The 9,153-nt window shown below is 39.1% G+C and overlaps 1 protein-coding gene across 3 annotated transcripts in view; it reads right to left on the reverse strand.

Annotated features, from left to right (window-relative positions):
• tnrc6c1 (trinucleotide repeat containing adaptor 6C1) overlaps positions 1-7,717 on the reverse strand; it is a 60,821-nt gene extending 53,104 nt beyond the window's left edge. For all 3 annotated transcript variants that reach the window (XM_067417835.1, XM_067417830.1, XM_067417824.1), the window contains exon 1: positions 6,882-7,717. The gene's annotated coding sequence lies outside the window, so the exon portion shown is untranslated. The remainder of the gene's footprint in view (positions 1-6,881) is intronic.
• Positions 7,718-9,153: the final 1,436 nt, after the last annotated feature.

Consider the following 9,153-nt stretch of genomic DNA (forward strand, 5'->3'; position numbering starts at 1 on the left):
TTTCAAAAGTTGTAGCGACGCTTTCTATTCCCAGAAAGAATGAGAAACACATAAATGGTATTCTCAGTTTTTAAATATTTCTTTAAATGTGCCCTAGAATAAAAAAAATGAATTAACCATGCCATAGTAAAATAATAAGAGTTCAGTACATGGACATCACATACTGTGAGTCTCAAACACCATTGCCTCCTACTTCATATGTAAATCTCGTGAATCAAAAACACAACGGAAAAATAAGTGCTTCTCAACATAAACCCACATGTGACGCAAGCGTTGGGGATCATTTATATGTACACCCCCAACATTTGCATCTGTCCAAACATGTTCATTGTCAGGCGGAACTGACGGAGCCGAATCATCGGGACTGCAGGTAAACAAACGACACTCAAGGATATCAAAAACGGCAGATCATGGATACGAATGTAGGGCCCTATAATTTCCACCATCACGGAATCGCGGACGGAATCGCGGAATTGTCATATTAACGTGGAATCTGCATATTAATGCAGAATATAGTGTTAACGCAGATTTTCCTGGAATTTTACATATTTGCAATGAAATTCTGTTTTGTGTGGGAGGAGAACGTATGTCTTAGGAAAATGCAGACCGGGGGAAGCATATCTTCGTGACAACCCCTCCCGTCATTTCAGCTCGCTCTTCAAAACAATCAAAGTATGGCGAAGTTGGTCTCCACGGCTCTGCTTTCGTCAGCGAAAAAGTTAAGAAACTCAACGCTAACGGCGGTTTCACACTGCACGTGCAGGCAGTGCAGAAGCTTTGCGTATGGAGAGCGGGAGCCGCGCACCCGTTGTGCTTTACACAGGCAGCATTGGTCGCGCGCAGCTGAACCGCGGCTCGTGTATTGCAAATACCATAGACAGTAAAAGAAATGGACAGAGCTATCCCATTGACTTCAACGGCGGAATGTGATGTCAGTAAAGGAGCACTCACTTTCCTGATGGCTGAGCGAACTGCGCAGGCTCAGACTGAGCTTGACGACGTAGATGTGACGTGAGCCTCCTGTCTGACAGCTGTGAGTCTTCTAGTAGATGTGGAAAGTAAAATCTAAATCACATTGTTTAAATATTTTCTCCCGTTGCTTTTGGTTCATTATGGGCTTCTCCCCATTCTTCCCCCTTGACTTTATCAGACTTTATGTCTCCACGTCCCCCCGACTGTCTCATAGACAGTAAAAGATTGCCTGCGAGCGTCTCCTCAGGTCTATACGGTAATTTCTCAACTGTGCGACAGAGTCTCGTTGGTTATGAAGCAATCGTTAGCCTATTTTTACAAAAACAGCTTCTGCGGGGCGATAGTGTAAGATACAAGGTAACGGAGCCTTTTATGCATTGTCGTGTTTCTTTAGAAATAAAAAATGGAAAAATTGAGTCTTTAAACGCCTCTAATGTAAAGTTATTCACTGTCAAAGTGACTCAAAAATGAATGGGAGTCAATGGGATGCTAACAGCAGGTGATGGCTTGGTTAGCAATGGCAGCCCCTAGGGGTGGAACGCTTTCCGAGTGCTAGATTGTAGCATTTAAGAACATTAGTTTTATATATTTGTTTTTCATTATTTATTTAAATATAAATGTTATGAATTTGATACTGGCTATTTATTGGTTATCAGCCAAAACATGAAAACAATTATCAGTCTTAAGGTCTTAAATGTCTAGATCCATAAGACCTTCAATTTAGCTTTACATGTGCGTGAGATCACGGGAAGAATTAATTAGATAAACACACATCATACACTATAACTGCCTTGGTTTCTTCTGTATTTATAAGAGATGGTCCAAGACATAGTCAGTATGAAGTACTGTAGGAAATAGCAGTAGGTGGAGGAAGGAGGGGAAATGAGCGAGTTGAAGAGACGGTGGAGATGCAGTGGTAGGGGGTGGGGGGACCAGACGCTCTCTGGGCACAGAGCCAAAAAATGTCAGCGCTGCAAGACAAACAAGAGAGCTGAGAGCCCTCGGGAACCTGCTGGCTAGCAACAGCAGCCTACAGAGGAAGAAATCTGCAGCCTCTCCATCAGACACAATCAGGCATTAGAAACCCATAACTTCCGAGCCATTTGAGAAGACCAGACCTGACATGCCAGTAAACCCCTGGATAACACGAAAATCTCCTTTAGTCACCCAGCCACACTCAACAAATAACAGACAAAAGACTGGGTGAAAGAACCTTTAGAGTCTGATTTTATTTCCGCAGGCAACTATACAGCGGTGAAAGTGCAGCATGAAATTCCTGTTTTATGTATTCCAGACCATGTGTAGGACCCTTTTAATCCAGCAGAAGAAAACTTCCTAACAGCCTGAAAGCCAATAAAAAACCGAGAAAGGTGATTTTTCATATGTTCAGTTCCTGGCGGGCAAACAACCGCTAAAAATAGCTTTTTGGTGGATTGACTTGCATAGCGGTCTGATGACTTTCATCTTCCTCCAAAGTCACTAATGAAAGCACTTTCACAAGCTCTGCTGACAATTTATTGCCCTAATAGATCACACAAATGCCTTCCATAAAGACCCCTGTCATTATACTCAAATCACGTAGGTCTTTCAGCGATTGGACATTTGTCTCAATAAAATGCAAAACATCCAACAGTTCAGCACACTAATGGACTTAGCATAAGAGGAAACTCATGTAACGGGGGACTAAAATGAGAGTGATCAGTTCTGAGGTTATTAGTGATGCATCAAGGGAGAAAAAAAAGTTGTCAAATGAATTTTAGTGAGATTAGTAAAAACCCTGTACACAGCCATGGCTTTTCATTCTTCATTCTTTCAGTCTTCAGAAAACTTCAAGGTGTGTTTACACGACAACAATACTACATTTTTTTGCATACAGACAACATCACTGTCAAAACGACTCCCATTCGCATGGATCTACGAAACGACTAAAATCACTGTATTCTGCTTCTAGGCCAAACATTATTAATGTTACTTTGTAAAGAAACACAACGCACCTACTGAGCATGTACTACTTACGTGCATTATGCCACCTTTTTTTCACAGAGACAATACCGATATCATTTTCAAAAGCTATACTTTGAAAAGTTAGCGTTTTCAGGCTCCTAAAAATTTAGTATAGTTGCGTTAAATAACAGCATAAAGCGCATAAAAAAAATGTTTTTTAAAAAATCTATTACACTAGAGACCTATGGAACCTTGAAGGGATAGTTCCTCCCAGAATTTGTAGTCATTATTTACTCACCCTCATGCCATGACCTAAGATATTATTTTGGAGATTTACTTTTTTCTATTCTTTGAAAGTCAGTGGGGTGCAATATTTTCTGAACATTCTTCAAAATATCTCAATGGCTGAACTATTCTTTTAAGGCTTGAAAAGACCTCCAAGATAAGAGAAGAGAACATCCAAAGACCAAACTTTTTAAAATCATAAGCTCCAATCAGACTGGAGAAAAATAAATAAATAAATAACCAAATAAATAAATAAATACCATTATACAACAAGAATGCATTATAGATCAAAGGTGACAGTAAAAACAATTATTATTATAACAATTAAAAATAGGCTAAATAGGCTTTTTTTTCATAAAAGAAATCCTAAAAACGTATCATGGTTTAAACAAAAATATCAAGTAGTGTTTTCAATACTGATAATATTTTTTTTTATGAAAATTTAAATCTTTTTGATCAAATAAATGCAGCCTTGGTGAGCATTTTTCAAAAACAAAATAATCTGTTTTGGGCAAGCCCAAAGCGCATGCCTCAGTAGTGCATAAAAGCACAAGATATTTCGTTTAAAGGCACTAGCAAGCAAACTATATGTCTAGCTTTTTTTTATTCAATATACTTTTTGGAAAACAAAACACTGATTGTGGAGTCTATACACATTCCAACTGTTCTGGGAGACTGTCATCACGATGGCTTATGATTTATCTGTGCCAGTCTATTATTGTGCTATTCATCCATTTCAGATGTACCCACCCCTAAAATCCACAAATTGTGGTTCGCTTTACATATCAGTCAAAGGGTCTTTTCCTGTCTAAGTGGGCAGTTCTTGGCCAGAATAATACAATAATACTTGAAATACCATGAAACATGAATTTCAGATAAACAATAACTGTTACTTTCAGCACCTCACAATTGCTCTAGAACAGACAGTTCCATTTCTCAGCCCTGTGTGTTTTTATCATTTATGGTATTAAGAAATCCTCCTGGTAGGCTTGATGAACAGGAAGAACTAAACTCATATTTTGCAGGCAACCAGGAGGTAAAATGTGCCATTCTACGAATAAAAAATGCCTTTCAAAAGGTCAATGTATTCAAACAACTGCTACACTGAGTCACAGAGAGGCAAACCTGCCCTTGAAAGACTCATCTGAATGGCCCTTTAGCCTGAGGTTTTCAACCAATCAAAAAAAGAATGTAAAGCTTACAGCAAAAACATATCCCGAAGGTTCAAAAACTCAACCTCCCCACATCAGACCTGCGTGAATAAAGAAAACATTAGGATAACTTTTCATACACAGATAAAGACTCAAGAGAAATCTCAATCCTAGAAGCTTATGTTACGAATATATCAAAGAAATATCTACATCAAATGTCATCTATTATGATGAACATGCGGGTCAGTGGGACACAGCTCAGTCACAATCTTTAGAGATCAGCATAAATCTAACTTTGGGAAAGACAGCTGTTGGTTAGTGTCTTCTGTCCAAACAAATAAACAGATTGTGCTATTGATGAACCAGGTTGATTGAAGGCATTAATGTTGACAAGACACTACTGCACATACTATAAAATGTTTCAAAATGACACAGAAAGGATTGTAGGAAATAATTGGTCAATCCTGTAGATATATATAAAAACTTAGCATTACTTGTGATACCAGTGACTGTGGAGCTCAGATGGAAGTCCCTTTAGATTAGAATCAAGCCGCTAAACTGAAACATGTGCCAACAATGCCATGTCATCAAATGTAGAAAACAGCAACATAGTTGCATGCAGATGTATAAAAAAAACACACACACTAAAAAAAAACAGAAAATGACAGTTGTTTGCAGGATATAAGACAAAGAGATATACACACTTGCGTGTAACGCTGCCATCACAGTAATTTGTCTATGAAAAATAGCCATGGTTTTACTTCAACAAAACTTCTACTTTTGTATTTGGATAGAGTTGAATGTTGAATCAAACATTTTATTATAATTACAATTAGTATTATTTATTATACTTTCATTCATGGTTTTAGTTTTTTTTTTTTTTTTTTTTTTTTTACAGAAACCAGTTAAACCTAACATTGAGCTAACTATGGAAATTACAAGCAATTCATGGTTTTATCTGTGGTTACTATGGTCTTGCTCAAATCCCACAGTTAGGCTACTATACAGGAACTAAGTTTCATAAGGGAACCAAGAACCAGACTCAGCAACAATGATTTTACTTCAATAACCAACAGCTACAAATGACCAAACATGAAGCCACATGGAGCAAATCCCAAGCCATATAATGCTGGTAAGGCTTTATGAGAACAAGCTGAGAGGGGCAATGTGACCTAAGCTTTATGGTAATCTGAGCATTAAGTGGCCTCTTTTTGTCTGACCCTTTTTCACTCCAGGAGAACACACAGTCCTTTTCAAAGGTCTGGCTCTGACAGGGGGACCCTGACCCTGTGAGGGGAGCAGAAACTCTCCCTGCCAAATTAGCAACTGCACCACTACCACCACAGGAACAGCCATTGGGAAGTTTGACATTGTGCTGTCCTCAGCAGAGTTGTTATCCTGCACAGCCAAATGGAGTATTAAATGCGCTTACGAAATTTTACCATGGTAATATCAGTAGCCTACATCTAAATATGGGTTGAAGCTACTACAACAAAACGGTGGTAATTTGGTAAGTACTCTACTTAAAAAAGGGAAAACAAACAGTGACAGAAAGATTCTGGCAGCTTACGATGTTTGAATAATATTTATTATCAATTTACACATTTCAAAGTAATAACTGACATTTTGACGGAAACAAGACTATCACCAATTTTAGTAAACAAATTACTCTCAACTTAAGGAAAACATGATTTCGCCGATGCAACCTCTAATAAATATTTTCTCAAGAATAACAACAAATAGAAAACACAAACAAAATTAGAATCTTCAATAGAATTTCGTTAAACATTGAAATTGTTTCGATTCATTTGATGAATCTGAATCTTTCAGTATATTATAAAAATGACTGAGCCTCGAGCAGACGTTGAATGAAAAATCTTCAACCAGAAATAGCAGCTCTTCTTCCCGCGATATTTCTTCTCCGTACCCCCATGAAAATATAAACACCACCGCGGTTCTTTCTCTGCCGTTCATCGCCCAGGGTGAACGTCATTGTTGAAAGACTGCAACATGGTTTTCCATGACAAATAAACAAACAAATAGCGAGTTGCTTTCCTAGACAACATTGTATCATCAAAAGGACGTGACGGGACTCCCAGCAAATACTACACATGTTTACACAACACACCGTGTTTACACAAGTAAACGAAATGGGCAAATCACAAAATTGGTCACATTGCTAGACATTAAGCATACGCATAAGTCTTGAATACGACTGAAATCCGATAAGAAAGGGGGGCTTATGTCACATCTGTTTAGAAATTGGGCCAATGTTGATGTTTGGGGAGTAAACATTTGCACACGAAAGATAACCATCAAACCAGAAAAGACTATGCCTGATATTAAATACCCGTATCGCCAAGCGTTTGAACACAGTAACACATGGTTTAAGTGATTTCAGTAATTCTGTGTCCCAGAAAAAAAGCCCCAAAAGAAATTCCTAAAATGACGCAATATCACTGTATACCAAAAATCTCACACCCCGCCCACTTAAAATTTATAACCGTTTTAAAAAATGTCTGATCTTACCTTTATTTTCCACACGGAGCAACTGCGGTCTGCTGTTCAGATGTGATGCATGAGCTGCATGGTGAAGGTGGATGTTGTCGATACCCGTACTGACACAGATCAGATATTATTCAGTCGCAGTCAGGACAGGACACTCGCTCTTGCATTGAGCTGCAATGGCGAGCCTGACTTTCCAGTTGAGGAATTCACCTCTCAAATATGCAGGGGAATTTATCCAGATGCGGGAAAGAAAAAATCAAAAAATGCCAGTGCAAACAGACAGTGAAAATTACAATTTTGCACGTCAGCAAGAAAACTTAAGGTAGATCAGCTTTAACATTACGACGATTTAGGAGCAGCTACACACGCGTGCACCCACACAGACGCGCGCACACTGGCAGTTTGAGCTTTTGTATGCTTTTGGGTGTATATAAAGTGCGTAAAGGGAAATATTTCAGCATGCCTTCAGTTCGCTAACACGTATGTAAACGAGTCCACGCGAGTAAATGCCCCGATGCTCAGAAGGTAGGGAAATTCCAATGCATCCATTTAAAATGATACTGCACTGACGTGAAGCGTTCACTGGGTTTTCGTTTGTGGCGCTCCAGCAGCCATTTTGTTGAAACTGACAACAGCGGCTCAAGTCTCAGCAGAGTAAAACAGGAAGTGCCCCCATTCCCCAGCGGCACGTCACGTGACTTCAACTAACAAACAATCCAATCCCTATGTTAAAATATCGCTCCACCTTTATTGTTGCTATGACAACAAGGGTCGAGGGACTACCTCCTCCTCCCCCAACAACACAGACTGACGTAGCCTACACCAAGCCGTCACTTGTGTTTCTCTCATTCGATGTATTATTAAGCGGTCTCTCAGCAATGCCTAACATTATAAAACCACAGTTGTTCGAGAGAACTCTTGCATCCATTTTAGTTAACGTATCACATCAAATAGGTTTTTTTTAGACATTGTTCCACCGGCAGGGGGCGCAATTTCAACAAACCACTAGACATGACTTGACAATCATCGCTTAACTTCTTAACAGACACCTAATTGAACAGACACTCATTCATCGTATTCCCAATTATTTATCCATGACTAAGACTGACAGGTAGGATAGCCTACATCATTCCTGTTTTTGGATCTGCTAAAATACTCTCTGGCGTCTGGACTAAGACACTTCTCTATACAGAGTTATCCTATATCCTATTTGCATTGGACATTTCTCTCTAAAAAACACAATAATTACTATTTTAAAATGTGCTGTGTTCCAAAGTAATTTACAATTGGATAATTGTTATAAAAAAAATATGGTATTTGTGTATTTTATATAGCCTATAGCCCCTATTTTTGACATACAACTACACATTTCAATAGTAAAATCCACCATTCCATCAAACTAAATTGAATAATACTTAGGCCCACAAAAAAAAAAAGAAAAAAAAAAGAAGCTTATTAAAACATTTGCAAAGGAATGGACCATTTAGTTTATGTGATTTGTATTCATAATTAAAAAAAAAGTTATTTAAAGGACAACTCCTTTAAAGTTATTTAAAGCACAAACTATCTTTGTGAGTACAGTCTATGGGGAAAAAAACGAACGATTTTGTGCTTGCAACACAGAGTTATTACAGTTAATGCCCAGAGCCCCCACTCAGCTAAAACGGCAGCTTTGGGGGCATAAACGTAAAGGGTGTCTTTGTGCCTCTAAACAGACTTAAAATGCAATTAAAATGTCTGTCCAACATGAACAGGGCCCTTACATGACAACGAGATGCGTTTAGCCACTTAGCCATTGTTTAAATGCACCTGTTTTTGCCGGCTAGCTGTGTCTTGCGCTGAAGTCCCGTGGGAACTCCGTTGTAGCCGGAAAAAGTTGGAAAGAGCATCGTTTGTATGAAGAGGCTCTGCTCATCGGCTCGTCGGTTCTCAGTATTGAACGTGTCCGAAAGAAACTGTTTTCGATTCTATCCTGCTAATCAGATGCTCGTCGCGCATGCTCAGTATCAGCGGCTCGTGAGTTCATCGGTTCTCTCAGCAAAACATGACTCAGTTCAGTGAACGGTTGGAGTTACAACATGTTATTCAAGACATTAGTTTATTTCTATTCGGAGGGACTGTTAGCCTAGAAATCTAGACGCACCCTAGCGGCAGCAAATTTAATCTGCCCGCAAGTGTCGTCTGAACTCTCAAAACCCTTCTGAGCTGTATTCCTCACAATCTGGACGGGCCAATCACGTGGTGTATAGAGTTGGCGGGCGGGGCCATAATGACGACGGCCGAGTTGCTTGCC

This window comes from Pseudorasbora parva, chromosome 2 (assembly GCF_024679245.1).
Source record: "Pseudorasbora parva isolate DD20220531a chromosome 2, ASM2467924v1, whole genome shotgun sequence".
NCBI lineage: Eukaryota > Metazoa > Chordata > Actinopteri > Cypriniformes > Gobionidae > Pseudorasbora > Pseudorasbora parva.